We start from the raw sequence: 6,000 nt of genomic DNA, 5'->3' as shown, positions 1-6,000 counted from the left end.
TATAAATTAATTAAATGTATTTTTTTTTATTTAAGAAGTTACTATTGGAAGGAGGGAAATTAATAGTGTAAAATGTTTTGAGTTGCTTGATTGGTATTGATATATATATTTTTAAGGTAATGAGAAATTTTCATTTAATTGGGCAGAATTATGCTATAAAGGTGAATCCGGTGAAGGTGTTTTGGGCTCTTCTAATGTAAGCCAAAAGTTTTTAAGTTTTACTTATTCAGATTTACGAGAAATTATTTTATGGATATTTCTTATTACATTATTTATGGTTTTATAACATTTCAACAATTTTTTCATGTTATTAACATATAATTTTGGTAATTTTTTATCTAAAACCTTAAACCCCGAATCCAAAAGCTTGAACCTTAAATCTCGAACCCTAAACTCCAAACTTTAAATCCTAAACCCAAATTCAAACCTTGAACCATGAATTCCTTGAACCCGAACTCAAGATTCCAAATTTGGGATTCGAGATAAAAAAATTATCAAAATTATGTGTCAATGACATGAAAAAAATTATTGAAATGTTATTAAATAATTGGAAAGAGATCATGAATAATATGATATGAAAGATCTATAAAATAATTTCTCAAAATTTACAGAATTTAAAATCAATCCAACCAACTCAATTAATAGGTATTTATTTTGTGTAAAACAGATTCAAATGCATCAAACACATTCAAATTAGGGTAAACTATAAAAAAAAGTCACTTTGTTTGTCTCAAATTGCATTTTAGTCACTTATGTTTGAAATGTTACGTTTTAATCACTTAGGTTATCATTTTGTTACGAAGTAACCACTTTGCCATTAAGTTCTGTTACCTCTCTAACATCAATCTTATGTGACAGTCCAAATGCATTTTAAATGCCAACTTGGATGCCCAATTAGAATGAGAATAGTTTTTTCAGTTAAAATTGTAGAACCCATATTTTGCTCGGACCTCAAAATAAATAAGCCAAATTTTGAAAAAAAAATAAATAAAGAAAAAAATCAAAATGCCCATTAAAAGTCCATTTACAAACAAAGCTACCAACCCAATTACAACCCAAAAATTAAAACCTAAAAGAAGCCCAAAAGCTTAGAAACCCTAGCCGCAAGCCTCAACCACCCACTTCCAACCACTTCCAAGCGGCACATGCCTCCACCACCGTTTGCCTGCCATACAAGAAGAAGAAAAGATAGCAAATATATATAATAAAGTTTGTAAATGGCTATAAAAGCCATACTAGAACCGATTGTAGGGGAGGGGGGATCGATGGTGTTTTGAGGAAGAATCGATTGTATTTTGGGGAGAGAAGAGATTGTATTAGAGGGGGTTGTATTACAGAGACTTTTGGGAGAAGTCAAAAGGAGAAAACAAGTTCAAAAGGTGTTTGTCCTTATTTTTATTTTTTTGATCTTCTTTCTATTCGTTCGTTTTATCTATTTTACAAATATTTTTAACAAAGAAAAAAACTTGTAAAATATATAAAAAAAAGGGAAAGAGGGAAGGATCTTACCGGTGTTCAGTTTTCCAACATCGTGGACGACCGAGGAAGCCACCGCCGAGGATCGGTGGCCGGAAACCGAATGGATTCTTGAGTTCTAGGGTGCTTCTCATTAATTTTTGAAGGTTTTTGGGTCATTTTAACCCCAAATCCGGGCTCTACTCGAGAATAGAAGCGAAAAAGGGCCTCGGAAGATTTTTCGGTCACCGTGGACGGCGGCGCCACCGTCGGTGGCCGGTGACCGGCGTGACGGTTGATGGCCGGTCCGATGACCGGAGGAGGGGAAGGGTTGAGAGAGTTGAGAGCCTTCTCTCTATTTTGAAAAATGAATGTAGGGTGGTAAGGTGGTGTTTTAACTCTTTTTTTTGTTGTTTTTTTTCTAAAAAAAAAGGTTTTTTATGATAAAAAAAGAGAAAATAAAGTATGGTTTTAATTAATAATAAAAACAAAATAGTATGGGGGAATGGTTTTAATTAATAATAAAAATAAAATAGTATGGGGGAATAGTTTTAATTAATAATAAAACAAAATAGTATGGGGGAGTAGTTTTAATTAATAATAAAACAAAGTAGCATGGGGGAGTGGAATCAACTTTTTTGCTTGGGACCATGCATGTTACCTTTAATTGGGTAATTTGCGCAATTGGTCCTCTCTTTTGTGCTAGCCTTCAATCGGGCTATATTTAAGTTTTATATTATTTTAAATTGGCCCTGCAGTCTGTGTGCTATTTCAATTTGCCCCCTTTGCGCGGTATTTTAAGATTTGGGGCATTTTTAATTTTAGATCTCGGACATTTATACGCAATTAATTTTAACCCAAAATTCTGTTTCAATAATTTGTTTTACTTGTAAGTTATCTCTTAGATTTTATTTCTTCTCTCAATTAAGTTTCAGTTATTCTTTTTAGAATAAACATGTTTCTACATATTATTTTGATTTCATACTTTTGTAATTATTATTTTTCTCTTTTCTTTTTTTTTATGTGCATACATGTTTATATGAAATACCTTTATATTATTATTACTACTATATGTATATATTTATAATATTACTAATAGTTTATTTTTTACATTATTATGTATATACCATGTAAATATTTTAATATTATATTATGTATACATTATATATATCTTTTAATATTGTATTTTTATTATTTTGCATATGCCCTAATATTATATCGTTTATATATATTTTTTATTTCCCATATTATCTTACTTTATATATTTTTTAACTATATCATGTATATGCTACTACTATATATCTATTTATGTAGTATTATTAATAGTTGTTTCTAATAGTATGATTATTTCTAATATGTATATATTATGTATTTACCTTCAATATTATATATCGTATATTTCTAATACTATTACGTTATTACTACTATTACACTATTATTATATTTTTACCCATTACTCTTTAAATACACTTGTTTTACCTTTTACTCTTCACTCACTATATATATTGTTTACTTATCTATATATTCACATACATATATATAATTTCACACATCATTCCAAATTTTTATTTGTATTATTACTATTAATATTATTATTATCTTCACTATACTATCATTCTTTAGTCTTACATAATGATTGTTTATTTATTACTAGTTTTTTTTAATCTCGAATATTTCCTAGCTTATTTGTTATTATCTTTTTATTCGTTTTATTCATTTATTTGTTACCTCGAAATAAGATTTTTTGCAAATAAGGCAATGCTTGGTGTTTAGAAATTTCGAGAAAGCAGTGCCCTAACTTATTGGGTTGCCACTTTTCTCGTTGAATTCGAATAATTAAGTACCCTTCTAAGTTTTTAGAGGTTTTCTAAATGCAAGCCACTATCTTGGAATTTCAAAGCAATATGTCCTAACTTATTGGATATAGCGTTTTGCTGTTCGAGATAGGAATTTCAAAAAAGGGATAACTTAATGTCAATACTTTGACGCTAGTGAATCCCAATTTTCAAAGTTAAAATATTTTAAAGAGGACTACATCTTAAAATTTTTTTTCTTTCGACATTAAAGACATTTGATAATCAATTAGGTATCAATTTTTGGGTGTTACGAGGGTGCTAATCCTTCCTCGTACGTAACCGACTCCCGAACCCGTTCTTTTATTTCGTGGACCAAAACTAATGATTTTAAAACAAAATGTTTTAAAGGTGATCCAATTACACCTAAAAAGATTGGTGGCGACTCCCGTTTTCGTTTTTTAAAATCGATTCCCATTTTCCAAAACTCGATCTGATAATGGTTTCGACAGCTTGGCGACTCCACTGGGGATGTAATAAGAGAGTCAGGCCATGTAATTGATTACCTCTTGTCTTAATGTCAGAAATTAAAAATTTTAAAATTTAATCCTCTTTGCATTACATGTGTTTGTATTATTACATGCTATATTTTGATCGCATTGCATTTTACATGACCGTTGTGGTCACACCCTTAAATGGGAGTGAGAAGCTATGCCTTCGTGAGGTTTTCGCCTCCGTGCAGGATAGTGGATCACTTTCGGGATACATCCGTACCTATGGTTTCGTGAGATTTTCATCTCCGTGTAGCCATAGGGAAATGTATTCCCCTGAACTGAACTCGATTCAAATGAGCCTATAATGGGTGAGGATCGAGGAATCTGCTGGTTCGGGTACCTCAAACTTTAGAACCAACCCCATGCCGAAGGACCGTATAAGCCCAACTTAGACATTACCCTTATAAGTTATCGTTGAAATTTATTGATATTATGTGATACTGACTATCTCTTTTCTTTTGCTTGCATGTCATTTTGCATTTACAAAGATATCGGTTTATGGTCAGTTTCTAAGTTAGGAAGTCTTATTATGGAGAACGGACTTCTTGATAAAGTGGAAGGCAACGTTAACGTCCACAGATGGTCCGAGCAAACTCAACTAGAAAAGGGAGATAGTATAGCTATAGGATATGTGTCGGAGCTGCCAGATCTCCAAGAGCTTAAGGAAATTTGGGATCAGTGGGGCAAAGAGACTAAGCAATTATTCTACGGTAACTATGAAGACTTACCTTACTTGCTTGATGTTCAGATAGACGAGCACTTATTCAGAGCCCTTGCTCAGTTTTGGAACCCGGCGTACAGTTGCTTCACTTTTGGGGAAGTAGACATGGTACCTACTGTGGAAGAGTACACTGCTTTACTTCGTTATCCCCGGTTTCAGAATGATAGGATCTATTCTCGAGCTCCTTGTGTCCCTACCTTTTGGAAGAAATTGATGATTATTACGGGGATGAGCGAGCAATGGGCCACGGCCCGAATTAAAGAAAAGGGTGAGCGCAAGTGCATTTCATGGGATACTTTGAAAGATTTGATTTTGACACACCCTGATGAGACAAAGAAGATAGATGTTTTTGCCCTAAGTTTATATGGATTGATGGTCTTCCCTAAGGCTTTGGGATATGTGGATGAGGCAACCACGGATCTTTTTCATCGACTCAGTAAAAAGGTCACTTCTGTCCCTGCAATTTTGGCGGAAACATTTAGGTCTTTAGGTGCATGTAGGAGGGCTGGTGCTGGCAGGTTTATAGGGTGTGCTCAGTTGCTTTTGGCTTGGTTCTACAGTCATTTCCGTTTGATAGATAAGGTGGTTTGTCGGGTTTACTTTGAGGATTATTCACCGTTGAAAGATATAGTAGCTTCAACCAGGAGAGTTGATGTTCCAAAAGAGAATTGGATAGCGTTACTTCAGAACCTTCGATCGAAAAATGTCGAGTGGAGGGCTCCGTGGATGATGCTTGGTGAGGTTCTTTACCGATGCGGTAGTTTTGATTGGGTACCCTTATTGGGGATTTGGGGTGCCATTGGCTATGCCCCTTTGCTCGTACTGAGGCAGCATGGATTGAGACAGTTCATACCAGCGACTCAGGGGTTGGCTCAAAGTGAGTTTGTATATAGAGGAGCCGATTACAAGAGGAGGGTTAGTGAAGTTTCTAGTGCTTGGAAGAAGACTTGTCGATTGAGAGGAAAAGCTATTAGCCCCGCTACGACACCGGAATACATAGAATGGAGAGGTAGAAGAGTTAATGATAATATCCCTAAGCCAAGTATGGAAGGAGCTCGACCAATGAAGGAATATTTGCAAGTAAGGCCCTCAAAGTTAGAAATTATGAAACAGGAGTTCGAAAGACAAAGCTTGGAGTTTGAGAGGAGGATAGCAAAGCTCGAAGAAGAAAAGATGTACTTGAGTTTGGACGTTGATGTTCAAAAGATGGAAGTCGAGAAAGAGAGGAAAGAAAAAAGGAAGATTGAGGAAGATCGAGATGATCTAAGGAAGCATTACAAAAGGGCACAAGTAGCCTTGAGGAGGGTGAGAGTAGGAGGATCTTTGAATCAGTGGCAGAAGGAGGTTCAAGAAGAAAAGGATAGAGCCGAGTACTGGGAGAGGAAATTCCAAGAAATGCGGGGGTAGAATTTGGCATTAGAAGAGGAGAATAAATGATTGAAGACCAAGGTAATGGAACTTGGAAAATCCCTGCGTT

General features: G+C 34.5%; 1 long non-coding RNA gene across 1 annotated transcript; it reads right to left on the bottom strand.

Annotated features, from left to right (window-relative positions):
- Positions 1–988: 988 nt before the first annotated feature.
- Positions 989–1,894, bottom strand: LOC121203991 (uncharacterized). The gene is made up of 2 exons (XR_005898923.1): positions 1,510–1,894; positions 989–1,165 (listed from the first exon to the last, which is right to left on the bottom strand). It is a non-coding gene; the product is annotated as an uncharacterized lncRNA (long non-coding RNA).
- Between the last annotated feature and the right edge of the window lie 4,106 nt (positions 1,895–6,000).

The sequence above is a fragment of the Gossypium hirsutum genome, chromosome A01, assembly GCF_007990345.1.
Source record: "Gossypium hirsutum isolate 1008001.06 chromosome A01, Gossypium_hirsutum_v2.1, whole genome shotgun sequence".
Taxonomy (NCBI): Eukaryota; Viridiplantae; Streptophyta; class Magnoliopsida; order Malvales; family Malvaceae; genus Gossypium; species Gossypium hirsutum.
This window is presented reverse-complemented; position numbering and strand designations above follow the sequence as displayed.